This window comes from Grus americana, chromosome 3, assembly GCF_028858705.1.
Source record: "Grus americana isolate bGruAme1 chromosome 3, bGruAme1.mat, whole genome shotgun sequence".
In the NCBI taxonomy this organism is placed as follows: Eukaryota; Metazoa; Chordata; class Aves; order Gruiformes; family Gruidae; genus Grus; species Grus americana.
Window position 1 is genome coordinate 43,887,576 of NC_072854.1, and position 26,661 is coordinate 43,914,236.

The 26,661-nt window shown below is 39.5% G+C and overlaps 1 protein-coding gene across 2 annotated transcripts in view; it reads left to right on the top strand.

The window, feature by feature from the left end:
- FUT9 (fucosyltransferase 9) overlaps positions 1–26,661 on the top strand; it is a 112,150-nt gene that overhangs the window by 68,756 nt on the left and 16,733 nt on the right. Inside the window, exon 2 of one of the 2 annotated variants that reach the window (XM_054818811.1) lies at positions 24,624–24,703. The exons of the other annotated variant lie outside the window; for it this stretch is intronic. The gene's annotated coding sequence lies outside the window, so the exon portion shown is untranslated. The remainder of the gene's footprint in view (positions 1–24,623; positions 24,704–26,661) is intronic. 2 annotated transcript variants of the gene reach the window in all.

Genomic DNA, 26,661 nt, shown 5'->3' on the forward strand with positions numbered 1-26,661 from the left:
AGAAGCAGCTAGGGACCTTGTCATGTGGAGCTGAAGTAGCCATGCCAGCTGTATATATGAGTTAGAAGGTAAGGGACACAAGTCTATGCTATCTGGATAGGTGTTCCTGAAAATCCCATCTCCGTTACTGAGCACCTAGGCACCATCATATACCTGATTTTGTGTCCGTGGCCTTCCAAATACTTTGCATGTGCTCAGTTCATCGGTAGTTCTGCTGAGTTTAAGTGTGAACACTCAGAAGGTTCAAATGGAAAAAAATCCGAACATTTCCAAGTCTAAATTGAAGGTAGCATCCAAGCTTCACAGAAGATTTCTTCTGTTTTGAAGATGAATGTTTTAATGTAACATAACAATGCTGGCTTTAGGCCTCCTCAAAACAGGGAGAATTTACTTCTTATCTTTTCAATCATCTCCAGGTCACACAATATATTTAGTGAGTAACTACAATTAAGCACATTGGCAGGAGACCTCCAGCACACGTTCTTGGGTGAACGTTGTAAACAAAGCTCTGTGCTCCCAAGATATGCAAGATATAAGCCTTTCAGGCTTTGGTCTTGAACTGACTCCATGTCTTTCACGTTGTTGGTGACAAGCTGCAAAGGGGAAAAAAAGAAATGTTATAGCACCAACATCTTTCCACAATGAGTCACTGCTTGTTATTTTGGACAATCTTCTGAGACTACTCACTGCAACTGAGTATTGTACTCAGTCATTTGTCCTTCCCATCATACGACAGTCAACACCCAGTTTGGTAGCCAAGTTCAGGAGCTGGGCGTCAGGGTCTATATTCTAGTTTAAGAGACATGACTACCTATCATCACCTTAAGATGCCTACTTGCAACAGAAATGGAGTTGTAGATTCAGCCTCCTCTGGACCGATTTAAGCATCAAAGTGTTTCACCTGCTGACAGGTGCAAATCCCTGTTGTAGGCTTCCAGACATCCCATTCATTCAAGGGAACACAGACACCTGACTTTATATTGCAAATCCCACTCCAGGTGCTCCACTTCTCACTAGCACAGTGCATTTTTCAGTGCAAACATTACTCCTGGCTCTGAGCGGGTAAGTAGTAGGCATTGCAGCATTAAAATGTAGTTGCCTGCACCCTTTTCCAGTTCTCAAGACAAGTGACACTGAGCACTGTATTCTCCCATTCTCCAGTTTTCCCTTTCGCTAGAAAAAAATAATGACAAAAAATTGCCTTGAGAGTTGGATTACAATCAACCTACTACTGAAAGAAAAAGCCAGAAAAAGTGGCCACTCTGCTGCCTGAAAAAATGCATAGAAGATGTATATGAGTTCTAAGAGGAAACTACACTTAACTCCTGTGCAGGATTTATTTCAAAATGTGTTTAAGATTATTTCACCTCAGAGATTAATGTTTAAAGTGAAGAGAAGTGAGTGGTTGCAGGATGGAAAGCTGATTTGTGAAATGCAATCTGGGATGGAAACTTTCAGTTTGGGAAAGGATTGTAGTATGCTAGGGTAATTTTGGGGCTATTTTGCATTTAGATAATGTACCTATGATTTGATGGAGAAAGCTGATGGAAAAATGGATAAGGAAATGATTTAACTCAGGAGCAATGCAATTATTGAGACATAATTCGTACTAGCAGCATCCCTGGGGTTGGCAATATGTGCCTTTTAACTTCTACTTGCGGAGTTCAAATGCATTTTATAAAGCTCTCTCCTCACTTGTGCTCAAAGAGGGCATATCCTGCAGAGAAAGTCCCTTCATTGAAAGGGTCAAGGTGAGAGCACCTTGATTGTGGTGGCCACACTGCAGAAGGGAAGAGAGAAGATGATGTTGGCCTCCGTGGCAGCTAAGACAGTATCCTCATGAGTTCTAACACCTCTGAGGCTATTGCAAACTTAGTTGTCTACTCAAAAAGCACTAAGCTAATAAATAATGCAATTAGATTTAAAGAATTTGGATCATTCAGGGGGTTCAGCAAGCACTGAGAAAATAGAAATCAGCTTGGGGAGACTTAAGACCATGCTGGGAAATATTTGCTAAATAGAAAAATTGTAAAGTACACTGGAAAGAAAGCGAATAAACTGAGAAGCAGTAGTGAAAACATTGACATAGTGCGTGGGCACAGGGATATTCTACGTTTCTCTTACCCAGATGGCCTACCCCTTCTCAACCATTAGACTGGATTGCCATGAGGCCCTACTGGCAGCCTTTGGACAAGCCAAATGGTACAAAAAACTTGCTAGAGAAAATTTTCAGTTCCTCCTTTTCCATTGCCTTTGTTGCCATGATAAGGCCATCTGTGGCCACTTGTTCCTCCAAAGGGGTTTACACAGCGTTTTTCTGCTATCGCTGCTAAAGCCCTGATCTGCTCTCTTGGGTTTTTAACCAGTCTCCTCACTGCATTCTTCTGCTCACACAAAATACAGCTGCCAAAATAGTCATGTCGGTTATTATGGAATGCTTTCCTCTGTTCTGAAGCTCTACCTTCCTACTTTGTGATAGGAAAGAGTTTCCTACCACATTAGAGTCAGCCTTTGGGGTTTTTCCCATTGCACATCACCTTGGAACTTGTCCATCCTTATTCATTCTGTTGTTATGTCTTTTCTCTACATATTAGCTGACATTAAAAAAAAAAAAGGTCTTTAAAACAGCAACAAGAAATCTTAAAAGCCCGGTCTGAAAACCCAGTTTCACAGATTCAGCTGAAGAAATTTAACTTTAATTATTCCATTTATGATCTCTGAGAGTATCAAGCTTACTAACCTAGTCCCCAAGCTCACATTTGCAAGAAGTCAAAAACACCCGAACAAATGCATACGTTGAGCAACCTGACCTTGACTCTGTACTACATACATTATACTTGTGATATCTTTCTAAACTGTTGTTTCAGCTGAGTTAATGAGTATGATTCCTAGACGAGATATAGACTGAGAGCTCATGAGAATGCAGGTGACTGAGAGCTGATGCGATATGAGACGGAGCAATAGGGAACAAAGACACACACTCACTTTTGATTTCCCTGAGGGGGTAAACAGAGACACTGAGAGAAATGTCTGTTGGAGGAGAGAGGGTGGAAAAAAAATGCAGCCGGTAAGTGCATAGAGTTGAGAGGTTTTGCGCTATCTATTTTCAATATTTTCTGTAAGAAGCTGTTCAGGGTATCCAGGAGAGTCCCTCATTGGGAAATCTCACTGTAGCAAGTAGCTGTTAATTCCATTTTAAGTTAGTATGTTTTCCCACGGTACAATTTTGGCCTTACAAGCACATATCTAATAAATTCTCTAACCCAAGAGTTCTTCAATTGCTTGAAGGTAAGGGTATGCAGCATGATCGTTATCTCCTGGAGTCGCGCTCCAAAACCTGCTGTGTACATGGCATGGGCCTCGCTGTATCCTTAGCAGAGCAAACAGACCAGTTTTAACACAAGCAACAGCACTCGGTTGAAATCCTCGCCCTACACAGCAGCAAGCTGGGAATACTCGAAAGGGTTTGACCTCAGTGTTGAAGGAGAATTTGGCATAATCCGGAGAAAACTAGAGGCTAATCAAGAGTAGCACTGAGGCATTTACTGAGATAGTCAATGACAGTGAACTAAGTGAAATCTTATGTACATGAAGCATACAAAAATCAGCTTTTTTTTCAACATTTGTAACCTTTACAAAACAAGAAACTCTTTAAATTTGAAAAGACCTAAACTACAACTGAAATATTTAATGGGTTCAAAATGGCTAGGAAAGGGGAAAAAAGGCTATGAGTTTACAAAATAAGATATGTCATGTTCTGCATGTCTGGTTGTTTCTCCTGGGGTTCGGACCAGAAAGGTGTGACAAACACATGGGAAAGTTGGACAGAATGACATGCAAAAAAGGGCTAAACATGTTGTGCCTTTTTGATATTCTAATTGCGTTGCTTCCTTCTGTTGCTTCAAATCACATCTGACACTTACTTAGTTAGATTAATCTGATAGATTGAAAATGTGTATCCAGGGCTGTAAATGTAATTGACATGTGTTAAAAATATAATCATATTGGTCTGATGTATCTGCATCTTGTCCTCCTCAGGGCATTCTCAATTTTTTGACCTGTAAGTCAGAAATAGTGGTGTTTTTTTCTTTGCATTCTTAGTTTACTCAACACATTTGGACTTTATTTATTACATGGTTCAGATCTGTCATTTTCACTTGTCATGGCCAGTGGCTGTGATGTCCATAGCTGTCACTCAATAACATGAAATTGTATTTTTTTCCTCCTTATATTATTTTTTGTGAATTTAGGAATGTTCACACTGACAAATGTTCAATTCTCTTTGAGCTTGATAAAAAAGATTATAATTCTGTCCTGAAAAGACATTGGGTTTCTTCATCACAGTAGAAGTTATTTATAATTTTGCATGTTGTTTTGCATGTTAATACTACCATTTAAATGCCAAAGATGAAATTATCATTTTAACCAAATAAGTAAACACCATAACCATAAACCATATTTGGATCTGTGTTTATTGTGGACAGGTTTTTTTTTGGTTTTTTTGGGTTTTTTTTTTTGTAATTTCATGTTTGCAATGGCCAGTTTGCATGATGGAATTTACATCCTGGATGGGTTTTGGCAGTTGACCAATAAAAAGCTGCTCATATTCTGCAACATCCTAGCTGGTGACATTGTCCTTTAGATTTTTATTTTGAAAGAAGGTAGAGAAGATATGTAGAGACAAGAGGTGTCTATATGCTGCCCTGCACCCTGTTTATACCAGTTCAGGTTATACATACAGTTCAACTTAGTCTATAGATGAGGTGTAGAATGTTTCTGATGTCATTGCGTTTCATACTTACTGCTCATCATATGCTTACAATACAACTATGTGAATTCCACAGAGCAGAGATTATACATAGATAGGAAAGTAAAGTATCCTAATCCACTGGGTTTATTTTTTGTTACATATTTTGTGTGATAGCATTAGATTTTTCTCCATGCTAAAGAAAATGCTTTTTATAATGATGGTAGACTTTTCTACATGAACATGCGAATTCCTTTTTTCTCTTTACTGGACAAAAAGACCTTAGCCCTAGGATGACTTTTTTTCACATTGGGGATCACCACATCCGGGATCTTGTTCTCAAGAAGTAAAGAGCGGGTAGATACCTAATGAGTTTTTGATCCTCAGATTTCCCTGCCTTTTATATATCCTGTCAGGCCATAGTAAGATCTTGTAAGGTGATAGCAGCTGTTTCCAGTACCTAAAGGGGCCTACAAGAAAGCTGGAGAGGGGCTGTTTACAAAGGCATGTAGTGATAGGACAAGGGGTGATGGGTTTAAGCTGAAGGAGGATAAATTTAGATTAGATATAAGGAAGAAATTCTTCACTGTGATGGAGGTGAGGCACTGGAACAGGTTGCCCAGAGAAGCTGTGGATGCCCCATCCCTGGAAGTGTTCAAGGCCAGGTTGGATGGGGCTTTGGGCAACCTGGTCTTGTGGAGGGTGTCCCTGCCCATGGCAGGGGGCTTGGAACTAGATGATCTCTGAGGTCCCTTCCAACCCAAACCACTCTATGGTTCTGTGATTCTACGATTGACTGGGACCAACAGCCGGATCAGAAAACTTGGTTCTGTCATTTAAGACAATTGAGTGAGTTTGTTTTTATTTTAGACTGGCAGATCAGGTGCTTTTTTTTGCTGTTATGAGTTGGAATAAGGCTCTGTGGGGGTTTAGCTGCCCTCAAAACATTCATTTCTGGTTTATGTGAGGAAAATGTAGTGAAATTTTGTGTTAATTTTACTGGCTGCCTAATGTATGATTCTATATCTGAGCAGCAGTCATACAAGAATTGAGCTGCTTCAGAGCTATTCCTAGTTTTACTCTTTTTCGTGTTGTAGAACTAGCAGGACTCTCATTTGCTCATCAAGACCAAGAAATACAAGCTTCCCCAGGCAGCTGGGGTGATAATGCTTGTTTACTGCAGGGCAGGATCTAGGGTTATTCAGAAACAAAGCTTCCAACTCCAAAGGTGATACGGATATATAGAGTTATCAGGAGAGATTCAAGACACAGGTGAAAGATCTTTCCTATATAGCATTTATGCAGGTTAAGGCATTAAAAATTATCTGTGTTTATACTGCCACACTCAGAAACTAAGTTCACAGAAAGTGAAGAAATAGGAAAAGTCATTTAGACAGTTTGTTCAAGCTTCAAGAACCTTCACGGACTGCTTCTTTCGCATAATGTAATGTTTGCTTGCAGCATCATTGCAAGATCATAGGCTAATTCATGGCTATTACCCCTGGGTTAAACACCACAGTGGATGGTCTCCCAAGGCTCATGCAATTAATCTTCCTTTCACAGGGGACCTCTTTGTTCATGAAGACATGAATCAAATGCATTTGTAGAAATTTCATATTAAGCTATGAGGCTGATATACTCTTCTTTTAGTGGCATCATCCTCAGACATAACAGTAGCATAGATAAAATCATTGCATTTGTCTCTTGTCCATTCTAAATCTGTTGGGTGCCTTGCTAGGAAAGAATGGAGTCTTGCTTTCTCTTTTTTCATCCAGAGTAGTTGCATGAGGCCTTTGTTCTCCAAACTGTGGCTCAGCTCTACAGTTAAAATCACTTTTCCTTGCACATATGTAGGGAGAGACCACAGCCGAGCCGTGAGCTAACCCGGGCTTTGCTGTGTGCCCTGCCTGTGATCAGGAGCAGAGGTTGGCATGCAGGACTCATCTTAGGATATGGTCACAGGGACAGCAATCATCTACTCAACGTCTCATTCCTCTTCATACCAGAAAGGATACATGCCGCCGCCTTCTAGTTTGTGGTGACAAATAAATCAAGTGGGAGGTTCAACTTGCTTAGCTGTATCAGATGTTTAAAGAAGTTGAAGACCTTTGTCAGCACACCCCAATTCAAAGTAATAATTCATGAAGTACAGCCAATAATGGCAAGAAAGTGTTTGAATTAAAAAGACCATTTACCTCTGTATAGTGAATAGAACTATGTAGGAAATTTTTAAAGACATTTGTTGGTAATTACTTGTTGATTCAAAATGGCAGTACTTGTACATCATGAATATTACTCTGTAATTTCTCTGAGCAATTTATCAGCATCAATTAGAGTGCACTGGCACACCTCTGGGGCATATATGCAGCAGCCTTTTTCTTTTAACTACTGCCTGAGAGGTTTGCTTAATATCCTATCTGAGGTAGCCTGATTCAGCAGCTGTGTAGGCCAGATCTGTGCTTCATGAGCCCATCACCTTCAAAACAAATCTTTCTGGTTGCCCATGAGTATACTCTCCAACTCTAACCAGAAGCAGAAAGTTTGGGGTTTTTTCATTCTCCAGGACCTGCATGCTAAGCCTGCAGTCAGTGTGCTCTGTGTTGGGTTTGGGTTTTGTTTTAAACCATTAGAATATGATAAATACACATTATCTGGAAGATACCCTTTACTCATCCTTCTGAGAAACTGGCAGGTGTGAACAACAAAGGTACACTTGCACATTATTGTTCTCTGTTGCTTCTGAGAGTAATTTGGGCATTTAATAGATTTAAGAGCCAAGAGAAGGACTTTACATTTGTTGCTCAGTACTTTTCAGGCAGGGTAGTTGTCAGATGCAGCACTATAAACAGTGAAGATTTTTGTACAATAAAATAGCCAGGCTATAATCTCAGAGTTTGGTAATAGCAAAATAATGTTAATCATTCATCATACTCTGCAATTCTATCTGAAGATATAAATATTAAATAATTAATCCCCACAAACTCTCAGCAAGTTGACTGTCATTATTTCCATATTATAGATAAACTGCAGAGCAGAATAATTAAATACTTTGGTTAAGGTCACACAGTAAGTCTGCTGAAGATGTGAAAATGGAATCAAACTCCGCTGATTCCCAGTTTGGTTCTTTAGCCACAGAACAGTCTTTTTCTGCAACATCTCTCTCACTCACGATACAGCTCATGCATAGTCTAAATTAGATGCATCATTAAGAAGTGAAGTTAATTACCTTCTCTCCTTTAAAAACTATTTGCTGATTTTAATATTGAATACATTCAAGCAGTTTTTCTCATGCGATTATGATGGCAAAAAAATCTAAACACAAATCTGAAAATGATCATGCTGTTTCTCCATGTTTTCATGGTATAAACAGCCGATAACACCCACAGCAACTTTATTAAGACAAAGATTAGCAAATATGGGGGTTTAATTGGATTCCATTTCCAAACATATCAAAGCCCTAAAAGACTAACATTTACATTCTCCTTCTTTTTATTTCTTATCCATAACATTTTAAGCAAACCTGTTGTTATGAAAATTAAAGCACTGTTTGAACCAACAAAAACTCTGCATTTTCCTAGAGAAAAGGGAGGGTATTTTTTAAAAGCACCTTAAATAACAATTTCTAAAATCTCATTTTCAAAAGCAAGTACAAGGTACGGAGAGGGTAGAATTTGAAGATATGAATGTTAATCACTGAACAGTACCCAGAAAATTTCAAAAATTCCCCTGGCACATTAACTGAATTTTTAGGCTCCAACATAGAAGGAACACATTTGACCTATAGGCACTATGGAAATTTTTCATGTAGAGCCTAAAGAGTCAAAGTCTCATTGAAAATGAGTGATTCTAAAACTAAAACACAGGGACTTAGGTGTCTGCTTCACGTTCTTAAATGCAAACATTTAGGTACCTGTGAGACAGTAAACCCTCTCAGCTGCCAGATAGGCTTCCCATGTCTGGAGACCTCTGCATCCAAGTTTTTGTCAGTGAAGTCTTCAGCATAGAAGTTGACTGTCTCCTAAGCTCTGAGGAAACCACGCAGCTTTCTACCATGACTGAGCTGTCCAAAGCCCAGGGCTTGGCCCATTACCCTGATAGGATCCTAAAATCAAAAGGGGGTTTTGCTGCGGTACCTGCGTACTTGGACCCCATCAAGCATGCCTGAGCTCCGCATGAGTCAGCATGGAGACAGGGGGAGGACATCTATTTGACGTATAGCTGAAAGTACTCACCTACGATATTGCAAGATGCGGTTAAAATGTGTTTTGGTGGAAGTTTTGAAGCAGGGATGTACACCTTCTGAAGGCTTTCATGTGAAGCTGCTACATTCTAGGATGCATCACAAACAGAGAATGTTTGTCTGCACAACCACAGTGTTTTGGTCAAGTTCATGTTCTGCTACAGTAGTCAAGTATTTAAATTTCACCCTGGGATGGCCAAAGACCTTTATTTCTGAATGCCTCCTTACAGCTTAGTAGTTAGGCCTCTTTCCTAGAAGACAGAAAAACAGATCAAACACAGAAGGGATTTGGATTTGATTCTCCTGCTTTCCAGAACAGAGTTATAGATAGCTGCCTCTTACATCCCCCACCTGCCAACCCAGAAAGGACTGACCTTGCTTCATCCACTTGACTCCAAAAGAGGATTAAAGACTCTGCATCCCAAAGGAAAATAAGAAATAAGGATCTACTCTCCCTCCCAGACATTTATCTTATGATGAGCTGAATTATTTACTGAGATGTCTCTCTCTCTCCTTTAATATGAGAAGTAGATTATGCAACCAGCTTAGAACAGACACCTAACTTTTAGGAGATTGAAGTCCCAATTACAATGCCTAGGTTAGTTTTGAAAATGGTGATGGATTTCTAAAACATATAGACGACGGGTGCTCTTGGAAAGTGTGCCCCTAGCACTTCTGCAAATAGGACCCTAATGCATTTCACTGACCTTACTGTTTTAACTTGGTACTTTTCAGAATTTTGCAACGTATTCTGCAAGCTAAATTCAGTATTTCAATTTTTCAAGGAAGGATTCTATGGGAAAACTAAGATGTATAGCTGTAGCTTAAATTATACCTGTTTTCAAAACCATTAGGGTGTATTAAATGAGGAATTTTAATTTGGCCATCATTATGAGATGCAAATTGTAAGAGTTAACAATTTTTTCTGTGTAGAGAAGTTCCATTAAAATTCATTATATTTATTTAATTACTAGTCTAAACTTCAGTGATTTGCTTATACTCTGTGTAAAACAGTTATAAAATACTATGCGAAACAGTTATAAAATACTATGTAAGAAGCTTTAAAAAGCTAATTTTATATATAAGTCTATGCAGAGAGGAATGGAAACACTTGCTGACCCTTAATATTTAATCTTCTGGTTGTCATCCTTATTGTCACTATGACTAAGTTTATAAAACAATATTATGAGCTTACAAAGAGGATGCTCTTACAGATTTGCAATGGACAATTTCAAAATTACTGTATAGAAAAAGGGGTTACCTGTGATCACAGCTATAATTCGTATGTCATAACAAAACATCTCTGAATTGGAAATCATGATTTGGGAAAATAATCTGAAGTATCTGAGAGAAGAGAACTAAGGATGGAAGTAAGGGTAAATTTTACCTGGGGATAGTAGAGTCCATCACAAGCAGAAACTTTATAATCCTTTCCAAAATACTTCTTTGTTATTGTGTCTTAATAGCAACATGCTACAATGGCATGATACAACAGTAACATGCAGTAAGGAGTTAACATGGGACAGACCTCCATAAATATTTTTTTTTTACTAATGTACAACTCTCAGAGTCTACTCTTTTTTGTTAGTTTCTTTTTCATTTTTTTTTTAGATTAAAGCCAGGTAAAAAGTATTTGAAACATCACTGAAAGTAATGAACAGATGAACAGAGACTACCTACTCCTGTATTTCAGAAAATGGAATGAAAGAATCAGCCATTTTCCTCTGATTAATATATTTTTACTTAACATTTACTTTTTATAGCATATTGATTGTCTTTTCACAAAGTCTCTAAGCATACAATATACAAAGGAAGATGAAAAGTAAAAATAATAGCTGTACTGCATATCAGCTTGGAGTGTATTTACCTACTCTGCTCTTCCTCTGTATCCATCAGTTCCATCCATCTCTTCTTTATATCATCTTGAGACTAAGAACTGCTTCTTCCAGGTACTCAAGTCATACCAGAATAGAAGTTGGTTTTTACCAACCTAAAAGCTTGGTGTCCATCAAAGAAAGTACACAGCAATCTTTCAGACGGTGAAGCCTTTACATTACACACAAGTGCTATGCAGTGTATTATACCTGTACAGGCCTTGTGTGAGCAAAGTTCTGACCTCATTGGCCTTTTGCACAAGTTAATAGAAGTGCTAATGAACTGAAGTTCTGAGGACTGTCACAATGTCTATGCTGCATAAGATCTATGCTATATAACTGCTCTGGCCGAACTCAAGGCATGAACCGGTTCTACTCTGGGCTGTGTTTAAGGGCATCAGTGCAGTCAGCCCTCCCAAAGTCATGCTGAAAGGTTGGGTATATTAGCTCAGATGATAGATTACAGCTTGTGCTCACATGATATCTGAACTAAAATGGCTTACTTTGGGTTTATTTCAAGGGTAAACACACCAAGGCTATAATCTGATGGTACGGACCCACCAGTGGTGCAAATCAGAGTTTCTTCTGCAATCAGTACAACCTACATCATGCACTTGACGTGACACTGATATTAGGAAGAAATTTGATAGATCACATTTCACTTTTTATTTTTCCAGTTTGCTGGATCTCGTCTGTGCTGATTTGCAAGCCCAAAGCCATCACAGATCCTAGTTACTCACTTAACAGTGGATTCAGTCAGTACAAGCAAACCAGTCCTAGTTACATGATAATTTCTGTACATACTTTCAGAATACTGTACAAAGAAGGTGAGTCTCTTTAACTCCACTTTATGTTTGAGGAAACTAAATCAGGCATAAGATCAGACTTGCCAGTGTCACTGTGTCCTGTCCCACCACTAAAGCAAACCAGATGATACAATGTCCTCCACAATGAAACTCTGAGTATCCTCCTAATAGTTTGCTCTCATTTCCAATATCTGTCAAAACTACCATCATAGCTTCTCTTTTATGGTAGTCTAAAGTGTGCTTGTCTGTGTAAAGGGATTAAATGATATTTTAATGTGTAAATGAGTTTACACTGAGATATAACTCTCCCTGTTGGTCTAGAGGAAGATTTTATTTATATAAGATAAATCTTTCATTCATAGTAAAATTTAATACCAGCGCAGTCATTATGCCTTACACAGTTATTCTGAAAAAGAAGCTTGTTTACAGGCAACAGCCCTGTCTAACTATGACTTAGAGATACCGGCATTTCCAAACCTGTGCTGTAACAGTCCTCAGTCCTTTGGAAGCAATGTTAAAAACTGATACTTTCATTAAGTATTAAGATTGAGAATCAGAGGAGAATCTGTGGAAGAGACTAGAATGTGAGTGGGGAGTACACGTGCATTTGGGAAGACTTGCTGCAGATCAACGTCCTGTTCCGAACAGACAGTTCTGATGGTTGAGGATGAGGTTCTTGCCCAAGAACAGATCCCAGATCTGTAAGCTTTGTAAGCATCCTGACGACTTCTTTTTTTTTTTTTTTTTTTGAACAAAATAAGAAAAGAGACACTTAGCTATTTATAGCAGAAGTAGCTCTGAAACATTTCTTTTTTTCTTTTTGGCATATCTTTCCCCAGCAGAATAAAAGTTCTATGTATTTTTGCAGTACCACAAAATAAACCTGTTCTTCATCTTTCTTCATGGTTTAGCAGTGGGGACAGCAATTTTAGGGTTGCTGGCAAACCACAATCATTGCTTTCTTTACCAAATGGCAATCCTCTACTGACAGTGGTGGTATACCATTCTCAGCGAAGAGACAAGCCTAAGCAGCATTCTTTGTTTTACCAGTGTCCTAGTCCTGGAGTACCGAAAAGAGGATGGGACTCTCCACTACCAATATTCATTTATCATTTTAGGGAAAAAAAAAAAAAAAAACCAACCAAAGAAAAACCCAACCAAAACTGCAGAAAATACCTCACAGCACATACTAACTAGCATAGCCCTAACATGCAGTAAAACAGCACGGGAGCATCTAATCAATGGCAAATTTCTCTAAATTATAGCAGTCATCCTGTGACAGTAATAGAGCTAGAGCGCTTCAGATCATATCCATTCCACATCTCTGATAAGTTCCAAAATACAGAAAATATCACCCAAACATTTTTCTACTCTGGGCCTACTCAATTACTAAACCAGTTCCTAATGAAGCATTGCAGACAAGTGTTTTCAGCATAATTTTGCTCCAGACACAAAGTAGTCTGCAGTCATTATTCAGATCCAGGTGGCATCAAAAGAAAAGGAAAAAAAAGTAAAAAAAAAAAAAAAAAAAAAGGGGCATTTGTTTGACACTGTTTCAAACCTTCCACATTAAAAGTCCTCTGTCTTGAGAGAAAAGAAGCGAGTTCTGTAAACTCTATTGGAGGTACCAAACAGCGAAACTCAGGAGCTGCTTTCCCACAGTCCCAGAATAAAATTTCTTGTAATCGGTACTGTATTTTTTCATCTTAGTTTTTGGGGTACACTAGGTTACTTTTTCAAGCTTTGCTCTACAGCTGTCATTCCTTGGGAAAATGGAAGCTCTGTGCATTCACAATGCTGACGTAGCCAGGAACCTGAGGCTTCCTGGGTTTAGGCTTCCCGCACACTTGAATGAGAAACAACTGGTGAAAACATTTCTAATAAGTTTAGAATTTTTTTATGTGTGAATTCATCTGCATGTATACAAACATACAGGGAAGATACAAACAGGCACAAGTTATATTTTTTTGCTGTTTCTTTACCATTATTCAATGTTATGGGGTTCCAGGGGTGAGGTGCACTGATGTCTGGCAATTCTCATCCATATTTAATTGCTCCTTAATAGCTATCTAAGCCAGAGCAGTTTACAGTGACGTGTACTTTCCTGCCATGTTCAGCTGTTCGGATCTATGTTCTACAGTGCAGTTGGGATGTTGAACAAGCTAGGATTATTTAGAGATGTTGTTCTGCTGCTTGATTGCCATAATGCTACTTCCCTCATCAGAGACATTTTGATTGGAAATCTGCAGTATGAGTCACAAAGGACAATGTTGATGTAATTAGGATGCTAAAATGACAGTGACAGAACGTTAGTCGAGCTGTGGGAATGACATTCAAATACTGGGTTTCATACTCTGTATTTACAATGGAAATATACCTTCAGACTTATGATGCACAGTAGCAAACATCTGCCACCGTTATTAAGATAAAGTGGGACTTATTATTCAGGGAATAACAACAGCTTTCAAAGCTGCAAAGCAAAAGGCAACATGCTGGTGACTGAGGACCAGGAAATTTGTGGCATATGTGCCTGTATCCTTTTGCCCTTAGAAGAAAGTCCTTCTGTTACCCCTCCTCAACCCTCCATTTGGAATTATTCTGCTTAGGAGGCTTTTCCATTAAAGTCAAAAGACGGAGGACTAAGAATTGCCTTCACTGTATCATTTATCCACCAAGCTTCCCTTGCTTTGCTTTATCTAAGTGGTTTTTCTCCTTAGCAGCTACAGCAGGAATGACTTTAGTGTACTGTATTCAGTTTGGTATTAGTTATTCTCTATATCATGCTGTGACTTTGTTTATTATGCTGCTTTTTATGACATTATAGCATGACTGGTTTGGAGTACAGACATCTTGATAGCTTAGTGGTCATATTTATACTGTGATGAACCATTAGGGAAACTTCCAAGAACAGTGATTCCCAACTGATAAGGTAAGAAGCATGTCAAAAGTGAGGCCCAGCATGGAGTCCCACTAAACATCAGAGCAGGACCTGTGTCGGCTGGATGTCGGGCCAGAGCGGGGCTCTGGAATGGGCATACCCTGGAGCATGGGAAAGAGTGACTTGGTGGTCCAGAGCAGCATCGTTTGGTGGCAGTGCTGTCACCTGCATCCAGAGTCTTTCAGAAGACCTGAGAAGCAGGACAGGGAGCAAACTGGGACTGGGAGCAGACAGAGCTGAACACAGCTGGAAGAACATAATGCCCCTTATATGAAATGAGATATTTACATAGTAATCTACATGAAGCCTGCAATCATAGGTCCAGAAAATGTATGCTAAACACCAGTGTTATAACCAAATTCATGGGATTTTAATTCATGCTTATTAATCGTATGAAGGTTTCACCTGAAAGCATCAGTGATCTGGATCCTGCAGATTTTTTTAATTCAGAGTGTCTGCTGCTGGGGGAACAAGGAATAACTCTGGTAGTGAATAAAAAGCAGAGTGAGGCTGGTATGAAATACATGTGAGATTAAGAAGTCTCCAGAAAATGTCAGGGATGTAATACATGCTGTACCATGTCTCCATGGAAGTAACTGTAGCGTCCTTAGTCAAGTATACATTTGTAGGCATGGAAATTAATTTTGCATAGCAGATAACATGGTAAAGCCATGGTTCTTCAAGTCTGAACCCATTTTAAATAACACAGTAGGACATGTATATAATAAAAATGTCTTTAACAAACACATAATACTATCAAGAAACTGCCTCTATTCTGCAGACTTTAATCTGGGTGAGTCTGGAGGTCCTGCCTTTCCTGAACACACTTGAAGTGTTAAGGCTTCCAGTTCCTTATCAAGCATTAGTTGTCTGAGCACTGATAATCCTTCCCTTCTCTCAGAGGAGTAGAGTACCAGAAGAAAAAATGCACTGCTTCCAGGTGCTTTTTTCCCAGTCTTCTCATGGGCTTTTATTCAGCAATTTCCATTTATGTAAATAATTGTTGTTGGACTAACATGCTGGGCCCTATCAAGAACACTCAAAGTTCTGTTAATCTGCCTTAAAATAGGCAAATACATAGCATATAGTGAATTCTAAATGAGGACAAAGGACAGGAAAAGCAACATTGGCAGTATTATTTAGTTGGTTCAATAACTTGTTAGGATGTTCCTGGTGCTGCCAGATTCCCCTAATTGTTGCTAATTCTGAGAAATGAAAGGGTGTGATATTGCCCCCAAAAGGAACAAAGTAAAGATGGAAACAGGGTCAGAAGATGAAGTAAAGGGAACAGTAGAAGGAACAAAAGAAGGGAGTGGGTTGAGGCTGTTCTTAGTAGGAATCATGATGTCTGAGACTGAGACCATGAAGCTCTCACCATAGTCATGCTGTTAGTAGACATGACTGGTATAGGACCACTGAGGAGACTGAAATTTTTGTAAGACATCTTACATGTGCATGTTACAGGTACAATCTCTTTGAGGCAGATCCTTCCAGGTATCCTTACCTAACAGCTTAGGGGACATTGGGAAGCATGGTACTCTCCGGATGCTTGATGCTAGAGCAACAGTTGCTGGATTGTCTTCTGATGGAAACTACTAATTACTCAGGCTATGTTTGCATCAACAGGACATGTATTTCTTCCACCCTTACTTTCCTTTAGAAGGTAATCTGGTTGTACAGCTCAGGAGAACGCTGTGATGCTGTTGTCATATCCCACCCTGACAGCATGTGACAGTGTGTGCCTGTCCTCCAGGCTTGACAGAGGATGGGAAATCTTCCAGCCATGAAAGGTATCAGAAATTGATAGACGGAATGATTTTTTCTTTCTGCAAATTTTTTGTGATGTTGACAATGTTCTCATATTTATCAGGGCAAATTTGAAATCTTTCAACCCATTTCCTCCCTAATGAGGTCATCTGGTATTAAAGCAGCTATGAGCTTCCCTGAAAATTGGTTCAAAGTCTGAAAAAAAAAAAACCAACTCTGAGAAAATGTTAACAAAACCAACATTCTTGAGATAAGTTTTTGTTTTGATAAACATAATGGTCGAAAGAAATTTTATTAAACATTTTGTGATCAAGTCTCCTTGAACCTTCATAGATGAAAATATATTTTTATGCCCAATGTATCAGGATCCAAAATCATTAGACAACCAATATACGGAGAAAGAATGGGAAACAAAGGCCACTTAATTCATCTTGTCCAATGAAAACAAGAAAGTTATTTCTACCATAGTTTATACTTACTGTCCAGTAAATCTGAGTTTATCCTCCAGTAGCAGAGAACAACAGCTTATACGCTGCCAGAATTTGTAAAAGAAACAAAAAACTTTCCTCTGCATTTCAAACAATAATAGCAGTGGAAACATTTCTATTGTTCTTAAGTTTTGTAAATCAAGGTATTCCAAACCTAAATTCTGTGCCACATTTGCCTGAACACTACCCCTTTATATGTAATTTCCTTTATATGTGGCAGTTAAATAAAACAGTGATGTAAAATCCCAATGGAAAAATAAATCTAGCTAGAGCAATCATACTATCAACACATCAGCTCTGCAAAATTCTTTCTTGCTTCCTTGCACAAAATGACAATTTAAAGTATCTTTCCAGAAGTCTCCTGGGAGATTATCATATTTTATTCTCTATTTAGAAAAAAAAGTAAACATCTTTGAGAACCTATTAGAAGTCTCCTAGCGAAATACTTACAGTTCAGTTCAGCATTATACACCAGTTTCAGAGAAGCTGAAATGTAATTTATTTCATTTTACTTTCATCAGCAAGTAAAGGTCATCCATCCAAAACCAGCTTTTCCGGATGCACACATTTCATTTGTTATCATCTTAAATAGCACAGAAGTGCAGTAAAATTCCAATATCTGTCAATTGCACACAACTTCCTTTAAGTAATCTTTTACTCTCTGTTTAAATGCTTACACCATGGACATTGAATAAATGCTTGCTTGGCATTCAAACAAACAGCTTAAAGCAGGAATACTTCCTTTAAACTGTAAGGCATTTTCTAAATATTTTGTGAGTACCTGAAAAACTGTATTTTCCAGTTAATATTACATTATTTGGAATATAGAAAAACTATTCTGCATGTAGTTACACCTCTAAAAATCCAGAGTAACTCAATCTTTAAAAGTAGTCCTTCTCTGATCTTTAAACATAGTCTTTCTCCTCTTCTATTGTATCAGTTGCTAGTAATAGGTGCGATTGGGAGCTCGCTAGGAGCTACAAACAAGTGCAGAAATTACTTGCAGATACACTAACTATGCTAATAGACCATTAGGCATACAGCTAATATGTCAGCTTATTTCTGTTCCTTTGGTAAACATACCAGGTCTGGGCATATTTTGCTGTTGAGATTGCAAAAAAAGAATCAAGCATGGTTAATTATTTTTTTGACTTTGTTGCTGTGGTTGTTTTCTGCGTTAGTGATCTGCTTTGAAGCCATATTGCAATTCTGAAACAGATTTCCTGACTGCTTCCCCTCACTGCCTGTTAGTTCAGTTCTTAAAGAGATTTAGGCGTGCACAAACTGTTTTCCTTTCCAAGAAGACATAATCAGAGGCTTTGCTTCAAAACTGCTCCAGAGCTTCCTGTGGATTGTGGTCAGTTGACTCTGGTTGGAGGCCAGGCGCCCACCAAAACTGCTCCGTCACTGTCCGTCCTCAGCTGGGCAGGGGAGAGACAACGACAGGCTTGTGGGTCGAGATAAGGACGGGGAGAGATCACTCACCAGTTACCGTCACGAGCAAAACAGACTCGACTTGAGGAAACTAGTTTACTTTATTGGCAATCGAATCAGAGTAGGATAATGAGAAATAAAACCAAATCTTAAAAACATCTTCTCCCCACCCCTCCCTTCTTCCCAGGCTTAACTGCACTCCTGATTTCCCTCCTTCCTTCCCTGCAGCAGCACAGGAGTACAGGGAATGGGGGTTGTGGTCAGTTCACCACACGTTGTCTCTGCAGCTCCTTCCTCCTCAGGGGGAGAACTCCTCACAGTCTTCCCCTGCTCCAGCATGGGGTCCCTCCCACGGGAGACAGTCCTCCCTGAACTTCTCCAATGTGAGTCCTTCCCACGGGATGCAGTTCTTCACGAACTGCTCCAGCCTGGATCCCTTCCATGGGGTGCAGACCTTCAGGACCAGACTGCTCCAGCATGGGTCCCCCACGGGGTCACAAATCCTGCCAGCAAACCTGCTCCGGTGTGGGCTCCTCTCTCCATGGGGCCACAGGCCCTGCCAGGAACCTGATCCAGTGCAGGCTTCCCAGGGGGTCACAGCTTCCTTTGGGCATCCACCTGCCCCGGTGTGGGGTCCTCTACCTGTTCCAGCATGGATATCTGCTCCACCATCATCCTCCATGGGCTGCAGGGGGACAGCCTGCCTCACCATGCTCTTCTCCACAGGCTGCAGGGAGCACCTGCTCTGCCTCCTTCTTCAGTGACCTTAGTGTCTGCAGAGTTGTTCCTCTCACATCTCACTCCTCTCTCTGGCTGCAAAAAACTGCTCCTAGGGTTTTTCCCCCTTCTTAACTGTGTTATCCCAGAGGTGCTACCATCGTCGCTGATGGGCTCAGCCTTGGCCAGCAGTGGGTCCATCTTGGAGCCAGCTGGCATTGTCTCTATTGGACATAGGGGAAACTTCTAGCAGCTCCTCGCAGAAGCCACCGCCTTGGCACACAAACCAAATACAAGGATATTCAGCTCCAAACCAAGGCAAGAGCTTAATCACCCTGGGGTGCTGCAGCATGAACCCTACCTGCATTCAGCAACAGGGCTTCCAAAACAGCCAGAGCTGCTCTGGTTCTCACGCTTTATAAAGGACCATCCACTTCACAACATGCTAGGTATGTTTTCCTCTTCACTGCCAGCTGCCACCAGCAACTATGTCTTCTGTTTTCCACTCCTTCACCATCCGAGAAATAAAATCATGAATTCACTTCAAATACGTGCTCAAAGAGATTGACATAAGGTAGAAATGACTCACAGCTAGGTTTTCAGCCTCTGGTTTCTAATGAATATTTCTAACTTCTAACAATTTGAAACAAGCATTTTTTGTTCTAGTTGTTTAAAGGAAGCAAGATACAGTTTATACATATTAATATGTACATTACATACAGTGTCTATCACATAAGCACACATTAGCTGCCACTTGCTGATTATCCCAAAGACTGAGTTACAAAATCTCCTCCCATCTTCATATATATTGGTACAATTCCCTCCTTCTTCTGACTTGGCCAAACTTTCTCTAGTGGTAAATCAGTCTGCAGGATGAATAAAGCTCTGCAAAAGAAACCCTCTCTAATGCTGAAGGTCCCGCAGTAGGAGCCAGTCAGTAAGAGACTGGTCCGACGCAGAAGCTGAGTTCTGCTGAAGATACATTTTCCAAGCCAGGCAGCTAGTCTCAGCAGTGCTAAGGAAGCAAATTGAATGTGTGCACCCAGGTCATCCTCCTCTCATTCTCACATGCCAAACAGAGCAAAGCAACCACCTCTTTGAGTACAGAATCATTTAAATAGAATAAATTCCCATGTATTCTACTTACATTTTAATCTTCCCTTTTGGCATTGCAGAGCATAATTTCAGAACAATAAATAACAAAACCAGATGCTAAGGTGTCAGGCATGACATTGGAACCTAAACAGAATAGCTCAGAAAATAAACAGAAGATATGTGGGAAAAAACCTTTGAAAGAGTTTATTCAAAATGTCCTTAGAATTATTTTATAAAAAACACTCACACACACACATAAATCTTAGACCTTTGTATTGGCAGTTAAAATTAATCCAATAGAAATAACTGGTTGAAAACAATTATCATATTTGTCATATTCATGACTCAAAACCTAAAAGCACAGAAAACTTGAAAGAAACTGCCTGGTAATAAAAATGAAGCTGATAATCATTGCTGACACTGAAAATGCAAAAAGGAGCAGAATACGAATGAAAACTAAATTGGATTTTAAGAATCCTTTATCTTTAAAGCTTTCTATTCATATTAACTATGTCAATAAACACGCTTGTTTGCTTATTAGGAAATATTCTTGAGTAAATCCACCCCATTCCTCCATGACATATTTCATCAGCATCCTAGTCTGAGCAACTGCTTTCTCTTCCTTGCCAGAGTTTTTCCAAAAGTGTAAAGGCAGATTTCCCATCTCCAGATATGTATACAAAGGTCTCATGCATCTCATGCTGTAAATAATCTTCAGGATTTCAAGACTGATTCAGCTTGCTGCTGTGCTTCTTGCTGAAGGAACTATTTAAGACCAATGCTGTCTTTCATGTCCTCTCTGACAAAAGGGTTAAGGTATATAAGAAAGAAAAAGATTTTATTTCTCATCTGTAGTAATCACTGTCTCCACTTTGCATCGCCTCTTCCCATCCACCCCTCCCTGGCTCAGCGCTTCAGCGAATTCAGCGCTCTGTTTCTCTCCCTCACGTCTGCCAGCATGGCAGGAGCAGTCGCTCCATCGCCTTCTGCACCTGCTGGCTGTCACTTTGCAAAGCTGTAGCATGTCTCACGAGGACCACTGCCTCTGTCCACGCCCAGCAGCTTGGCAGTAGTTCCCTATATATCCATAAGCATACGTGTGCATGTGTATGTACTTACATACGTACAGGTGTATGTAAGGGTATGGATACAAAGATGTATAAAGCAGAATTGATAAGACACGTTTCAGGGAATCGAAGAAATGAAGTGTGTCACAAATACGACATAAATAGAGAGTGTGTGTATATATATGTGTATGTATGTATACATATTTATATACTTATAGGTATAACATGTTGTAGGTATGAAAACTGACACACACTTTCCATAGGTGACTAATTCTTTCCTAAGGTTACAGATTGTGTGTGTCTGTGTATATGGTGTACATGGGAGAGTGTTTATTATTTGTAACTTGTTCCAGTGTTTAGATTCCCTGAGCTCTGCCTTACATCTGTCTTGCTGTCTCCTGAGTTGCCTTAGGTTTTTCATTTCTAAGTTAACTTTAATCACAAAGGAATAGCTTTTGAGCTCTTTTTCTCACTTCCTACATGTTGCTGCAATCAACTGAAAGAACAAAACCCTAACCATACTGGAATTAATAGAAGGTTTTCCAGTGTTTCTGTGAGCAAGATTTCATCTCTGATTCTTCTTGTCTTTCAGCAAATCCAGCTTTGCTGAAGGAGTTTCAACCATAGTTCTGAAAAAGGGTTGTGGTTTTTCTTATTGTACAGATCAAGGGGTCACTGACTTTAATCTGATTAAATCCTCCATTTCTCTTTGCTAACTTACTACAATCAGGAAGATTAGGATGTGTTTTCAGAGATTTGAAACAAAGATACATGCCAGAGATATCTGATCTGAATAAACGTGATATGACTAGTTTCTGGTGACATTTGTTTGAAGGAAAATATTCTATCCCACTGACTCAACTGTTTTGATGTAAATTGAAGTCATCGTTGTCAAATATCTGTTAAAATCTTTAGGATATTATGGAAATCACTTTATGATTCTAGGACCTCATTTCCATCCCTCCTTTACTCCCCGTAAAGCAGTTTTAGTAATAATTTCTGACTGTGCTGTGATTAAAATTTAATTAATGCTTGTAAAAGTCAAAAAGATTCTTTAAGGGAAGGCATTTCAGAAGCGGAAGCATTGTTATTACTAGAGCAGAATTTTATTTTGCTGTATGGTGCTTTTAATTTGTAGATTTTAGAGTATTTTATGAAAGGAGGGAAAGTATTTTATTAAAGGAGGAAAAATATCATTAATCTCATGCTATAGGTGTCAAAAATGAGATGGAAAGTGATTAACACTTAAATTAACACAAATTAAATTCAACTCAACTAAACTCGAGTAAAACTGATAGAATAGCCAGGAAGCCCTCCTACCACTTGATTCTCTGCCCCATATATGAGACTTAGTCACCAGCAGGCTCCAATTGCCCTGGCAAAACTACGCTGTCCTTCGTTAGATCAAGATGCTGCTCAGTAAGATCAAGACTTCCTATTATTATTACTGCTTTGGATTTCACTCCCTTTATGAGAACTTAGGAGAAAAGTAGGAGAAATCACATTTATTTTGGCTGGGATGGAGACTTTGTGGTATTTGGGGGTTTTCTGGCGTGACATCTGACCGCATCTGATCATGCGGACCAAAGGCCGCGCTCGAAAACTAGCTTGTGCACCGAGCATTAGCATGGCTGGCTCTCAGCCCAAAAGCCTCGTTAGGGTGCCTAGACCACATACCTAGTGCAGGAAATTAGTTAGGCACCTAAGGATGGAGACACACAGCACAAGCAGTGGAAGTGGTTGCCCAGAAAAGAACTGGAATGTGTCTTTGTCCCTCACCAAGGCACATCCAGCGCTCTGAACGAGTGGGTCATTCTTGGGATTCAGAGCTGAGAATCCTCCCTCAAGATCAGGGAGCTAGCCCCTTTCTTTTATGAAGAAATTAGGGAATTACACCTTTTGAAACACAGCCGGGGGAGGATTCACCCAGAATTGAGATCGGGTCTTTTGTGATCTTTCCAACAAAGGAGATTCAAACCACCTCTGGCCACCTTCCCTTTGCAAGGTTGTAAAGGGCACAGGGAAGGAAGCCGACTCCACCCTCTTCTGCTGCAGATGTGCCCCCGGGCATAAATCATTAGGGAGTCAATAGGCAAGAGACAGAAAGAGGTCAAGGGAAAACAGTAGTGTCTCGATTAGCAGCTAGGGCACCGATAAGGAGGAAAGGATTCTTCACCTCTAATCCTAAAGCTCTTCACACATTTTAAAATCGACAGCCATTGTCACCTGGAAGGCAGGAAATCTTTAAGGAAAGTGAAATATCTAGGTCTGAATCACTTCAGGCTGAAGTAGGATTCATATCTAAGAGGTCATCGTTTCAATTACTGCATAAAAGGACTTCATCCTATGCCTGTTTCTTTAAAATCAGACAAACAAAAAGCAGACGCTACCACCGCATTTAAGATGGAGGCTGCTCTTGTCGGCACATCTACATCCTCAGGGCTGAGAGCTGGGGGAATAGCTAGTTTATCGATTTTGACTGGCCTTTCCCTGTGAAGAATGAGCCCCTTCTGGGGATGTGCTGGCACCAGGCTGCTAAGTGCGCGGGAGCCTGAAAGGCAGAAGGCCAGGGAGAGTTTAGGCATGACCAGCATTAAGAGACAGAAGAACAGAGGTTTTTCAGGGTTGCAGTTTTGGAGCCAGATACCAGCATTTCCTACTAATAGTGCCTGTTTCTGGTTCGGGGCTCCCTAGGACTGGGATAGCCTAACCAACCAGGGATTTAGGTCCCTCTTACCGTTCTTGGCATCAAATTAGTCCTACCCACATTTGCTAAACTGCGTTAACTGCAGGGATTCACAGACTGCAAAGGCAACTGCCTGCCCCCGGTTTTCTTTACCCCAATGTCCTTAAAGCAGAGGAATACAGAATTAAATAGAGTGCTGCTGACCTCATATCTAGCTCCTTTTTTTTTACCCTTTCCCAATTTATTTCCCTTGCTCTCTCTCTTTCTCCTTCTGTTTTCTGCTACCTATCTCTTCTGACTTTCTTTAGAAAGTTACTTTCTGAGTAAGGTCTTCCTCATGTAGTAGGAACAAATGAAAACTCTTTCTTTCCTCTGTTTAAATACCTGTTTTTAATATGCACAGTAGGGTTGTACCAGAGAAAGACTGCAAACCTTAAGATGGGAAAAAGACTGCTTGACAAATTGTATTTCCAAGATATAGTAAATAATTTTACATTAAATTGTTACTGTAGTGGTAAAAAAATTATTAATTAATTATGGAATTTTTGCTCTATTAAGAGTAGAATAATGTATGACAGTAAAATCCAGTAATTGAACATCAGAATGAACTACTTTAACTTACACTGCAAATATTTAAATTCTCTTTTTAACAAGCATAAAAGGAAGACAATAAGCTAAGAAATAGCAAAAGCCTGAGTCTTTTCAAATTAAGTATGATTTCTGCACTAACTACTGATCTGCTTTGTACAATGTACTTTCAACAGCCTGTGCAGAATATTCTTCATTCCCGTATTCTAACCTTGAGTTGCTCTCAGAGTCATCGGTGCATATGTTAACCCAGACGGTAAGTAGTAACAAGAAAACATAATCTTAGAACATGTAGGGTGTTTGTAACTACTGGAGGTTTTTTTCAGATTATTGTTCCTTCAACCCATTCCTCTTATGTATTTGCTATTTCCTGACTGAAGGATTTCTTTTTTTCTTTTCTATGGAAAAAGTCTTTTCAGTGACTTTTTGTTAAGCTTTGTATTTCTCAGCTTGTTATACTAGTAGTTCCAGCTCTCTGCTCTTCCTTTTGTTATGCACACAAAGAGACTCTCCAAGAAATTAACCACTGGTTTCTCTCAACTGTGATTTTGTTTTCTCAGAGGAGTGTGCAGTTTGAGAGGTTTAGGGATTGTTATTTTTGCTGGCTGTACAATATATGCTATCTAAAATATATGTTCTGTTTAAAATGTACTTTCATTCTTGCTATTTAATGTTTTAGGTTTGAGGGGGATTACGTTTTTGTTTCTTTTTGTGTGTGTGCATATGTTTAAACTTCTTAGAATATTATTAGGAATGATTCTGAATTTACTTTGTATGGATCTTCCTCTCTCTCTGTGCATGAGTAAGAAGCCACTTGGATTGGACTTTTAAAAGTCTTCTGATCTTCATTTCAGTGTCCAAACTTGGCTAATCTATATAGTGACTTACTAATTTGTTTGCTCTAGCAAGACAAAGCACTTCATTTAAGAGTCTTGTTTTATAATCACCTTCTGTCTTACACCTACCAGCCTCTTTCTTTAAAATGTTTAGCACTACCAACACGAGTCACCTTGAAAACATAGCTGCTGGTGTGCAATGGGAAAATGATCGGTACTATTCTTCCATTTTTCCAGTTGTCCATGAATTTAGTGCTGATGTCCTTACACTTACAAGTGCTCGACATTATATCACTTACTTGAATTGCACTTTTCCCAGATGGAAAATAAACTATCATTTTCGGCAGTCAGTATCTGATGATATGAAGGCTTTGTATTTTCTATACACAGACTGTACCTGAATCTTTGAGTCACTGATGCTTTTTCATGAAAGCTAGAGCAGTGAGCAGCTCTGCTCAAATCATGCAGACAGCAACTAGCAGAATCTGGATAAGGACTCTTGGCCATCATGAGTCCTGTAGACCAACACTGACTGACTTCTTTGTTCAGAATAGTCAAGAAATCCAATTCAGTTGCCTGGATTTCTAAAACAAATGTCGATCCTCCACTCCGAGAGAGGAAGGGGGGGAAAAAAAAAAAAGGGGCTTATTTGCAAAGAATATGGGCATATTTAAAAAAAACAGGCCTATAAATCATCACCTCTCTTCTCCACTTTCCTTCTGACTGTTTTAGTAAATGTCATTCTCCCTTTCAGATACAGAGCAGATTGTAACAGATTTGAGCACTTCAGTTGCTTTCTTTTCTCATTAGGGCAGTTGTCTCTCTGGCAACTAGTATCCATAGCAGTTAAGACTTTGCAAATTAAAGCAAGAACATTGACCTGCATCCTAAAAAAAAAACCAAACAGTTACACCAGTACAGATCCCAAACCCAGAGGTATAATGAGTTTCTTAAGGTGCTAGGCAGGCAGAGAAGAGAAATGTTAAGTAGAGATCAGATTATGAGGATTTTATGGTATTTTTTAGAGGCTGCTCAGGCTTTCTTTCTAGGCTACAGAGCTGCCTCAGGAGTTACGCTGCCACTGGCAGAATCCTCCACATCATGCAGTTGTATCTGCAAAAAAAGCAGCATTAAATCCCAATTAAAATTTTCAAGCTTGCCTATGCAGCAAGATTCAGCAGTGTAACTACTGCACACAGCCTCTAATCATATCTACACAAACAGCTGGTGCTTAGAGCTCCAAAAGTCTTGCTTTGCCACAGAAGTAATGGCCCCTACAGTAAGCGTTCACTATTTTAAGCAGGCACTCTCTGCTGATTCTGATTCTGATTTGTCTGCTTTGCATGGAGAGGTGTTTTTCCATTGTACTAGAGGACAC